A 12,203-nucleotide genomic window follows, 5' to 3' on the forward strand; every position below is an offset into this window, starting at 1 on the left:
CCCTCCCTCTGGTCCTCCCCCGCAAACAACTCAGTCCAGGCATGTTTCCCGTCCCGCTCTATCTCTCACCTTTTGGTTCTTTCTCTTTTTTTTTCTCTCATTCAATTCACCATAATCTAATTCAGTCTATCTCCCACTTTCCCATCTTCTGTTACACCTCTCTCATCCCTCGCTGTTTCTCTCCATCTCACTCTCTGTTTTCAAAGGTCAGTTTTCTTTTTTCTTTTTCTTCTCTTCCTTCTCCCAAGGACTCTGTCTCGAGCTTTTAATTATACTCTGCGGGCCCTGTCCCTGTAGAAACACGCACACATGCGGATTTATGCACCTGCCCACATGCACTGAAGTGGAGTGCATTCATGCATGACAAACAAAGTAGGCTCAATCAGTATTGCCCAGCACAATTTAAATGGTTATGTTTTTTACCCTGTTGTTTCTCTATAGGTTCTTTTAAACTCACTGTTTTGAAATTACTCACTAAAAGTATGAGGGAACTTTTTAAAAGTAACTATTCCATCACTTATTGATAACTGGGTTGATTTGATCCATGCTGTGGTCCACTAAGGTAGCAGGAGTTTGTCATGCAACTGGACAGCAAAGGAGACAGGAGAAGGTTGTCATGGTGATTCGATTCCCTCGAGGCTAAATTCCTCCCCTCATTTATTCTCTCCACAAGTCTGCGTCCTGTCCTCTTGCTGTATTTTTCTTTTTCCTCTCTTGCTCTCGGTTATTGCTTCTTGTTGCCTTTGTCTTAACTATCCCTTTTCCGTCTCCGCCTGTCGCACTCAGCGTTCTGTTTGTTTCATTGTCTTCACGTCTCGCTCAGGCTATTCCCTCTTTCCTCTTAATGTCTTTTTTTGTTCCCATCTTTCCATTTGTTTCTCTTTCTCTCTTCTTTCTTTTGTCCCTGTGGTCCTAACCTCTTGTCCAGCCATCGAGGGAGGGAGAAGCAGAGGAAGGAAAGGAATGCTAATTTCATCACCACAGCGACAAGTGCAGGAGGAGAGACAGAATAGGGGAGAGAGAGAGAAATGTCACTCGTCCGAGGAAATGAGATGGTCATGCACTATTTGTGTGTCTGTGTGTGCGCGCGTAAGTCTCAACAAAAAAGATCAGGGTTACAGTCTGAGTGACATTTTGTGTATTTTTCTTTTGTTTTTCCTCGCTCCCCTGCCGTGTAAATGATGTATATGCATATATAGATTTGTGTTTGTGTACAGAGAGCAAATACTAATGTATATATATATATTTGTCTATGCATTTCTTTTGTTGTTGTTGTTGTTTCTTTTTGTATTACCCTTCGGTGCAAGGGCTGTTTTCTACCCCCTCTTAGTTTTTCAAGTCAGTCATCTGTCTCCCTCACTTTTTCTCCATTCCACTGCTCTCTCTCTCTCCCTCTCTCTCTCTTCACCCCTCACTCATGTCGGAAATGTAATCACGTTCGGGCTTCTGTAGTGAGGGAAAGAGAGGGAGCATGGCGGTGGGGTGGGGTGGGGTGAAGCGAACGTGGGGAAGAGGAAGAAAAAGGCATTTGTATGTGTACCCAATTACCACTCCAGCCAGCCCAAAGTCACCTTCGCAGAGAACGGACGCACGCACACACCCGCTCAAAATAGCTGCTTCCATCCCGCCTCCTCCGTGTGTCTGTGTGTGTGAGTGTGTGTTGGTTACAGTGGTGATGAGGTAGACTGAATAATATCATGGCCTTTTCCTCGTCCGTCAGCTCAAGGCTTATTATGTGTGTGTCTGTGTGTGTGTGTGTGTGTGTGTGTGTGTGTGTGTGGCCTGTGTCTGATTGCACTAGCTGATTGAGACCTAGCCCCGCAGATTTCATCCCAGACCCCTGATTAGGTGTTGTGAGGAGGAAGGAAGGAGGAGGAAATCATGTGTGTGTGTTTTCTTGTGCTTCTATCTTTGTGCAGCAGAATTTGAATATAGATTTTACAAGTGAAGACACCGTTAAAATGTCAAGGCATTTAAAAAAAAAAAAAAATTCTCAGCATTTCCAGGTGAGGGATTAGAACCTTGCTTTGTGGTGAAAGTATCAAACATGTGCAGCTCAGTATTGGAGGGTACAGCCTCGGGTCAGACTCATGGTCCTGATGGTTAATTTTGATTCTTGGGCCTGCTGACAAAAATGGTCCTACCAAGGAAAGCAGTGCATGTGTGTGTCCTTGTTAACTGTGGCCTCGTTCCGCCTTGCTTCTTAATTAAGAGACCCTAGGCCTCCCAGCTCTGCCTGCTATCCACACTCCACTGGGGCAGAAAAGGATAGGAACAGAGAGAGAGAGAAAATGGTAAGGAGACAAAAGACAGAGAAAGAGAGTACAGAGAGATGCTACGTGTCAAAAAAGATTGAACTTAAAGAGTGATAGAGAGAAGACGGAGGGAAGCTGAAAGAAGGATTGTCTGTGAGGGAGTGAGAAGCCTGAGCTGATGAGGGAGAAAGTAATAGAAAGTGAGGAAATGTGGATTCAAAGAGGGATGATGCAGAATGATGGGACGCAAGATTCCAACACATTCCACATTCCCCTACTAAATTGATGCCACTCATTTCCATATAGCCATATATGCATCAGATCACACCCATGTGTGTGTGTGTGTGTGTGTGTTTGTCTGCGTGTGTTTTCAAGTGGTAATCTGTTCCACCTTATTCTTTACTCCCCATCTGTATTGGATCTTTCGCTCTGTCGCTTCCCATCTCTCGCTATCACATCCGACTAACTCTTCGGGAATGAGTGTGTGTGTGTGCGCATATCTGCGGTTAGATACATGCCTGTATATCCTTGTATGCCTGTCCCATGCTATCTCTGCCATTCCCCCCCCCCTTCCCCCTCCCTCACTTGTCAGCTTGTGGTGAGTGGTGAGATAGTGGGTTAAATTTTAATGGTGCTGCCATCTCTCAGTAGCTTCTGAAAGAGGGCCAATGCAGACTGACACACTCACTGAGCCATGAGAAGAGACAAGACAGAGAGAGCAGCGATAGCTCACTAGACATTCATACACATGCTAGGTCATAAGTCCACAGTGCAAACAACAGGTAGAAGAGAGAAAATACTGCACCTGTCTTGTAGTTTAGGGAGTATCCTATTGACTTGCTGTCAGACCTAAGATACATCCACTGTGAAGATACAGGACACTGTTGCTTCATTGTCAAATATTAGTGGGTATATGCAGCTATACCTGCTAAAAAAAAGGTGATTGACTCCTTTCCCAAATGCCGGAAGAGGAGTTTGCCTTTTAGATTGAATTTGCCTTGCGTCATGTTCGACATCAGGAATGCACCAAAATCAATAAATGGTCAAATAAAAACAATTTAGGTAAAGGTAAATTTGCAGGTTGAAGTAGCTCCACTTTGCATAAAATAATCTCTACAGTACACATTTATTTTCAGACACTTTCTTTAAAACACGTGCGTGCTGGATGCTTGAGTACTGAATCAATCTTTTCCTCAATATGCCACTCTTGCCAGTAATCATTTTTATTTACACAAGACTCAGAAAATCTCTGCACACACAGTCCCTCTAGGAATGCACTGGGTGAACACACAGGCAGGTCTCTGCATTATGTGCGTGTGTGTGTGCGCGTGAATGTGTGAACAAAAACAAGCACACACACACACACGTGCGCGCTGTGGCTTGCACAAACACATGCTCGTCTCTGAGCCATATTTTGTGTTATTCCTTGATTGTTTTCATTCGCCTGGCCTCACATAGCTGTCTGAGTGGCAACACGTCCCCCGACGACTCACTAAGCACATGGTGGGATTACGTGTGTACTTTTGTGTGTGCGTGTTATTGTTTTGTGTCTTTGTGTTGCCTGTATGTGTGTATTTGTGTCTAGCCCCGACTACAGCCAATTCCTGAGAGAGGCCAGCAGACAGATGTTCTAGGAGAGAATTTGCACGTCTGTCTCTCTGTTTGAATATGTTTCTCCCGTGTAGTTTATTTTGGGGGGGTGTTTTTTCTCCCCCTCTCTCCTGGGGAGGAGGTAAAACTGATTTCACACACAGGAAACCCTGCAGCACCTCAACAGATCTTTGATGAGGCAGACTTTTCCCCAGGTTTAAATACAAAGGTGGAGGTTGCTAGATCATGGTTGTCACCCCCCCTCCAGCTACCGAGTTTGACTATGATCCAGTGTTATTGATGTATTTGAAACACCTGCAGTAGTTTTCCCAAAGCGTGTGCAACAAAGGAAAAAGGTTCACACAAGCCAATGAAAAGAAAGACTTGCGGTGTTCTCAGCAGTATGGATTGCAAGACCACTGCGTTTGAAAAGATTCAAAGCTGTAAATTAAATACATTAAATTCCAGTTTAAATTGAGATGATTGCATATGGAGATTTGTGTCCATCTTGTCTGTTAATCGTCATATTTGAGGCAACGTCTTTCAGGAGCAGGACTTTGATTATCTCTTAATCCGTTGACCATATCTCATCGTCTTTTTCTTCATCCTTGTTTCTCATCCTATTTGCTCCACAGTGTCTCCTCCATAATGCTGCCTCCCATTGCAATTTCTCTAGTATGTTACTCATCCCCATTACCCCACAGCAATATTATCCGTCTTTGCCCCTATTTTCCTTTTACAATCTTTTACATCCTCTCCTCTCCTCTCGGTTTGGTCATATTAACATGTTGGCTGGGAGAAAAAAAACATAGTGACAAGCACAAGAAAATAGCCCAATCTATTAGCCGCCAGACAGATACACTTTCTCAAGTGTCTATGTGTGTGTGTGTGTGTGTGTGTGTGTATGTATGTATCCTGCAAGCGATGGCTGACATTAGAAAAGGCAAAACTCTCCCCCCTTCTCCAGCCCCCTTTGTCTCGGGGCCATGCTCAAGGGTTTATTAGACCCAGCAAAACTGGCCCACGTCCTTCTCTTTGCCACATATGCGTGTATGTGTACATGCTCCTGTGTGTGTTTGTGCTTGTGTGCCAATCTTTCCACCATGCGGTCAAGTCACAATTGCTAATCAGGCCTGCGAGCCTTGCCTGAAGACACCAAGACACGGTGGAGGGGGGGGGCAAATGAGTGAGTGCTTTCCTTTGTCCTCATCACTGAAGCAGAGATAAAGACGAGTGAAGGGATGGATGGTTGGAGACGAGAGGACAGAAGCTGAGGGATTAACAGAGGATGAGTCTGTGCTCCAGCCCTGCGATGAGCTTTTAACTGTCCTCCATGGCATGACACCGTGTAGACCTCCATTTTTCTCTGTCCTCCTTTCATCTATTTTGCTTTGCATAAGTCAGGACTGCTTGTATTCATAAATTGCCTCTCTATTTCTTACCCATGCTCTCTTCTTTTTTTTTGCACTCTCCCTTTTTCTTGCTCCTTCTCGCTCCCACTCACTCTGTGTCTGCTATCTTTTCTATAAGGTAATAATGAATATTTGAAGGCTGACAGGAGCGCTTCAACCTAATCCTTTTTGCCCGGGGCAAAATATGCCTCATGGGGTGAATGTGTGTTACAGTTCATCTAACTTTTTAATTGAGATGGAAACCCAGTTTATAAGTTTTCATTTCTACCTCAGTGGTCATGTAAATGAGACTTTCTGCATGGCTGTGCACGTGTAATAGAAGCGGTCAGGATGAACAGTGCACTTAACTTGCAGGGAAATGTCAGTACGTTTGGTAGGCAGCTGGCGCCGGGTGTAGCGAGGAAACCATTGAGCTGCACGACTTGACTCGATGTGTCCATGAGCAACACTTTGAATCCATACCAATAACAAAACCCCAATTTAAATCTGTAGCCGCCGCTGTTTATTGAAGGTTAGGCACCAGTTCAAATTGTAATTCAAGAAGGGGGGTCAATTAAGTATAAAGTTAGTAGTTGTTCATTTATTTTCTTACAGACTATATTCAGTGTGAGTCCTTCAGGTTTTCAGACCTTCAAAGAACACTAATCTCATCAGTCAGTGTGTCTCTCTCACACACACACACACAAAGTGTATTAAGTTTCTGCCAACGTCACCGCATGTCTTTAACAGCGAAAGAACAAAGATCAGGGTGATTTACACCAAGCATAACACTGAGCAAGCCTGCTTAATTATGTAATTCACTCTCCTCCCCGTAGAGGGAGCACTGTGCTGTGAAGGCCAGTGCAGCGTCAAGGACATTCACACTGTGAATAACAAACACCAGAGTACCACAGAAAAACTACTTAGATACTCAGTGAGTCACTCTGTTCGTCTCTCTCCCTCTCTTTTCCCCTCTTTCTTTCTTTCTCTCTCTCCCTCTCTCCCTGTCTCTCACACAGACACACACCGGTGGTTTGTGAGTTGAACATTGCACCTTTGTGTCTTTGTGTTGTCTCCATGTTCCCCATTCAAGCCCCGGGTATTGTGATTGTCTCAAGGTCACATCCTCATCATCTTTGTCCTTTACAACCAACTTCTATCTCTCTCCCTTTTATTTGCTCCCTTATCGTTTTTCCACCTTTTATTTGCTCTCGCTGCTTTTGATTTGATTACCTTCTCTCCTTTAGACTCTCCAGCTCTCCCTCGCTCCCTCTGTCTCTCCTCCTTGTAATTAGCCAGTGTAATTGCTGTAGTAAATCTTTTCTGCTGTCCCAAGGAGACTGGCTGATATAGGACTGATTTAATAAGCACACCATAGCAACTCACCTCTCCCTGCGTTTGTGTGTGTGTGCGTGTTGTGGTTGGGTGGGGGGGGGAGTCTGTCTGTGTCCTCTGTTATTTGCTTTGGGGATTTATGGGCTGTTTGTGTGGTTTCAGCAAGTGCAAATTCAAGTTCAAGGTAGTGCTGTGTCGGTGTGTCGACTGTAGTGCACCTTATCAGCAATGCAGGCAGCATACCGTGTGTGTGTGTGTGTGTGCGTGCCATCAGCGATGCAGTTACGTGCCGCGAGTGCGTCATTGCTGAAGACCTTCATGGCCAGAAGAGCAGAGGGAGGTCAGAGTGGCCCTGAGAGAACAACACTGACACACAGTGACACACACGGACCAACTGTTTCCAGACCTCTGTCCCTTCTTTACCCTTCAAACACGTCCACATACTCTTTCCGGCGCCGTCTCCCCGTTTTTTTGTATTGTCACATACAAACAATCACAAGCAGAACATTATTCACTTTAGCTTTCATTCCTCTCTCCCTCTCTCTTTTTCTGACATACACCTATATACACACACATACACAACTGGTTTGGGGAGTGAGATGGAGTGTAAAAGTAATAAATACTGTATCCGGTGAAGTTGCAGTCTGGCTGCAGTACACCAATCTGTCCAATGGAGGGCAGTGTGACCCCATACAAAAACTGTAACCTCACTGAAGCAGCCACACTTTGTGCCTCCTGTCAATACATTTGAATGGAAATCCATTTACACTCTAGATTACACTGAACTACACGTTTTTTTTAATAAATAGAAGATTCAAAATGGCTTTAATTGTGTTGGTAAATAAAAAAATCTACTTTACATTGAAGGTCTGTGGTAGATTATTGTAATTATGTTATTTTAAAGTATACTGAAGTGTCATTCAAGCATCAACAAAATTATTAAAACTCAGAACATAGATTTGCAACGTGGTGTCACTCAAGAAATAATTGACTTGTCACTTAATACACTGCCTCATGTCAAATTTATCTCAACTCGTATATTATAAACTACAGAGTGAGCCTGAATAATAAATAACTAGATGCCATGTTGTCAAAAATGTATTACAAAGAACCAGAATGTCCATTTAGTATTGATTAGATTAGTATGATTAGAATGTGTTCAGGGACATATTGAAAAATTATTTTAACATGTAATGCAAATGTCTTTCATCAGGCAATAAACATGAATAAAGACACTATTTATAATTCTGTTTAAAGCAAAAATTGAGAAGTGTGTTCTAAGGAAACTAGTTCAGTTATTCAGATTTTTCTCAATAAATTTTTGGTTTTAAAAACGCAAAGATACTTTGATAATGTTCAACTTTTATCAGTTCAGATAATTTCATGTGCAGTCACACTCTTCATACACCAGGGGTGCGCAAGTGAGCACAGCTTAGCCACGCCCATATGCCCTCCCCCTGCATCCTGGCCCTCCCACATCCTGCCCCCGTCCCCCCTCCTCCCTGCCCCACCCTGCCATCTGGTCCTTTTCAGACACGCACACACACACACACTCATGCAAACACGCACACAGTCAGGAATCTTTTCTCCTCATTTCCTTTCACAGTGAAAAACAGGATGAAGGGGCTCTTTCAGACCCGAGGTTACCGTGGAAACCCCCTTATTCTTCTTCTGTCAAACACGCATAGTTTGTAACACACACACACACACACACAGTGACAGAAAGTTGGACATTTAAAGTTTAAAGGGACCAAAGCTACAGCTGTCCTTCTGTTTATTTTAGACAAAGAACGTTATGCCCCCCCCCTCTCTCTTCTCCTTTCTGTTCTTCTCATTTCACTTTTAATACTTTTAATGCCAGTACTTCAGAATTCTAAAAGAGAACTTTCTAAACCCGTGAATAGAATCTATTCTTATTTAGTTTCCCTCTAACGTATTCAGTCTGTGTTGCTGTTAAAAGTTGGCAAAAGACTTGTTTGTGTCTTGTGCGTTTCTCTGTCCTGAGCAACCTCAGCAACTTTTCTTTTCTTTTTTCCAAAGAGCAGCTCACCCCCACAGAAACTGATGGTGAAACTTTAAACCCTCTCCTCTGCTCCAGTTTACACAATCCCCAGCTCTGGAATGTTGAATGGAAAAAGTTAGTTTAAAAGTTATATAAAATGAATTCTGTGCTTTTCTCCTGTGTTGCCACCAGAGGGCCCCGTGAAAAGCACCCTTGGCATGGCGGATACACAAAAGAGCACATCATCTGAAAGCTTTTAGTGGTTTAAAAATAAACTGTAGTGCTCCACAAACAGGGAGTGGTGATGGTGGGATGAAAGCACTGCATGAAAAGAATGAAAGAGAGCGAGAGAGAGGCTATGAGTGAGGACTGAAACTGTTTTTTGAGTTGAGAGTGTTCGAGGATGAAAGTGTCTTGTTCTCTCTCTCTTTGTTTTATTCGCTCTGTCTTTCTGTTCTTTTTTTTTTACCTCTTTCCATTCCTCTAATCCTTTTTTACTTTTCTTTCTCCAAGCCTGGCTACCCATCATATTCCCCTCCACACATTTTTCTCCTTTTAAGGAGTGAGGGAACAAGGGAGGAAGAGAGTGGGAGAGGGGGGGCACTCAGGTCTGCTGACTGATAAACAGACTCCTCTTTGTGCAGAGAGACACACACACACACATGCACGGATACACTTAGTTACATATTGACAGAGAACTCTGCATGAGTTGGCTCCTCATGATTCTTTGTACCCTTCCTTCGCCTCCATCCCTCCGCCTTTGCCCATTTCATTTATTTTCTCCCTCCTGCTCCTAATTAAAAACAGAAGTTACAAATGGAAGAATTTAGTTTTTCTTTCATGACACACATGTGTATGCATGCAATGACACACACACACACACACACACACACACACACACACACTCACACTCACACTCACACTCACACTCACACTCACACTCACACTCACACTCACACTCACACTCTCACAAACACACACACACACACATCCCCCCCTTTTTTTTCTCTCAGTGCCAAGCAGCTGTTGGAGAGATGGGGGGGAGGTGGTCCAGGAAATGATAAATGTGTGTGTGTGTGTGTGTGTGTGTGTGTGTGTGTGCGTGCGTGTTTCTGTGTGTGTTAGTGTATGTGTGTGTGTGTGTTGGTGTCAGTCAGATGGGGTGACAGTGATTAGTTTTCAGAAAAGGGTCTTTCTTTGTGTGAGGGAAAACAAAAAAGCAGCTGGAACGATAAAACATGTGGATGTCAGAACTCCACAAGTGTGTTCATTTTTGCTTGAGTTGTGTGTTTGTGTGTGTGTGTGTGTGTGTGTGAGTGTGTCTGTCTGTCTGGAAACAGTTGTGTTCTGCCTCTGTCATCTCCTCTCCTCCCCAGCAATGACTAAGTGCAACGTGGTGCAGTGCTAGATAGCCTCCACCAGAGGTGCCCTTGGCTCATAAATGAAACGAGCCGGCATGTGGAAAACACGGAGCAGCCATTTTACACTCTTGCACACCAGACCCCCATTTTATGAATCAGCCATGATGCCAGCATAGACTGATTTCATTGGCTAGAGCGCAGCTGGGACTGTGGCTATTATAGCACAGATATTCACACACACACACACACACACATGCTCACTCACCAGTTCTCCATCTCTCTGAGACACACACACACACTGACCTAGTGACATGATGCTGTCACTAGGTCACTAAATCCCAGACTAACTGGATTATTCCTCCTTGAGATCATATACTGGCAAGGTTAAAAGTCATCTGCGCTGTAGCATGTACACTTGTCTTTGTACAAATCTCCATATACATGTTTAAGTGTGCATACAAGGGTTTGTTGTGATTATGCTTCACTGGTTTTAATATTTATCTTTATTTCTCTCACTCTTATCTTAAAAGATTTGATTTCCCTAATTTTCTAGATGGCACCGTCTTAAAGAAGTTGATAATTTGAGGTTGTTATCAGTCTCCCGGTCAGTGTCTCTGTGTTAATATGTTTACTTGTGACTGCCGGTCCCCTCCTTTGAGCTTCTTCCGGCCCTTCAGCTGTGTTTATGTGTTTGCGTGCAAAGATATTTATGTTGTTTCCTCTCTGATGTCCTGGTGGGTTTTCCTTCCCTGTGTGTGTGTGTGTACCGGTTCACTTCCTGTTATGGTTTCCTACTCTCAGCAGGGACTCTGGCTGGAGAGCTGGACACTCAATAGTTTTTATTCATGATAAGAAATGCACGCAGCTGATTACAGTGATAGAACAGACATTACATGTATATGGCAGAAGAGTTCAAACCATGATGGTTGATTCTGATAGAGGAGTTTCATGAAGCTGACACTGAGTGATACACTGGGACTTTCTGAGGCCCCAGTGCACTGACCGACTGACTGTTTTGTGTGTATGTGTGTGTACTCCATGAATGGCTAAATGGAGAGATGTGGAGCTCATTAAAAGGACAAGACTCGTTAACAGACTGTCCAGCTTGGCCTCTCGCATGGAGACAAAGCACTGTTTGACTGGACATATGGAAGGATGGGCCGATGAATGAATCGGTTGTTATGCTGTAGTGGCTGTCTCCGTGACTGCGGGAATGAAACTATTTTTCATTAATTTAACAAAGTAGAGAAGGATGTGAAAAGATGTCAGAAAAAGGGGGTTGAATGGGATTAGGTAATCCTTATAGATGTGAATAAAGCAGATGTTAGAAATTCGCCACAACATTTCATCTTTATTATTCAATATTTTGTGATTTCAGGCCAGATCAAGGCTTTATTATAGCTTCAGACGACATTATATGAGGTCATCACCTGGCTGTGGAAACAGATTGGCTGCTCAGCACACAGGGACTGAATTTGACTCGCATTGTTTGTCATTGTGTTTCAGATACAACGTGACAAAGAAGGTCAGCACACTCGTACTGTATGTGCTGTACAAGCGTTGTGTCTGGCTGTTTTCCAGACAACAATTCTTGTTTCCTGCCTTGTTTTTAAAGAGATAAGATGAGGACAAGGCCACAGAGAGAGGAGTAAAAAGGGAGGGAGAGAGAGAATTAGACGGATATCGGAGAGACAAATGTGTCATCGTTTTTGAAACACAGAGGCAAAGGAAAAGATAAATGTTTTTTATGTACTGTAGTTACACAGTTAGAGGTGTTCCATCCATACCATCTTTCTCTTCCCAAGTACCGAACAGTTACCTGTGCATTTAATATCATGTCAACTTATATAACAACTTATATTAATAGGTGTACCCTACTAGCCCTGTATGAAAGTGATGATTGCCCTCATTGTTGTATCGACTGGCTAATCATGATATTCACTTTTTGTGCTGTATTTACAGGTGACTGAAACATTTATTAAAATAGGTTTAATACTATTGTCTGGAACAAGTGTACAAGTGTGACATCCTCCTCTCCACTGACCCTAGATATGATGTGCCTCTGTACAGTGGGCTCTAATATGCTCAAACCCATGTGCTTGTTCATCTTGTCCAGTGCATATCCCCCCCCCCCACACACACACACACAAACTGACATAGACCTGACCTTGTCAGAGCAAGTTAATTTGAAGTGTGTATGTGTTATAGTACTGTATGCATGTGTGTAAGATGAGTGCAAACTTTAAATGCCTTCAGCTTACAAACGTCC

The sequence above is a fragment of the Limanda limanda genome, chromosome 10 (genome assembly GCF_963576545.1).
Source record: "Limanda limanda chromosome 10, fLimLim1.1, whole genome shotgun sequence".
NCBI classification, from domain to species: domain Eukaryota; kingdom Metazoa; phylum Chordata; class Actinopteri; order Pleuronectiformes; family Pleuronectidae; genus Limanda; species Limanda limanda.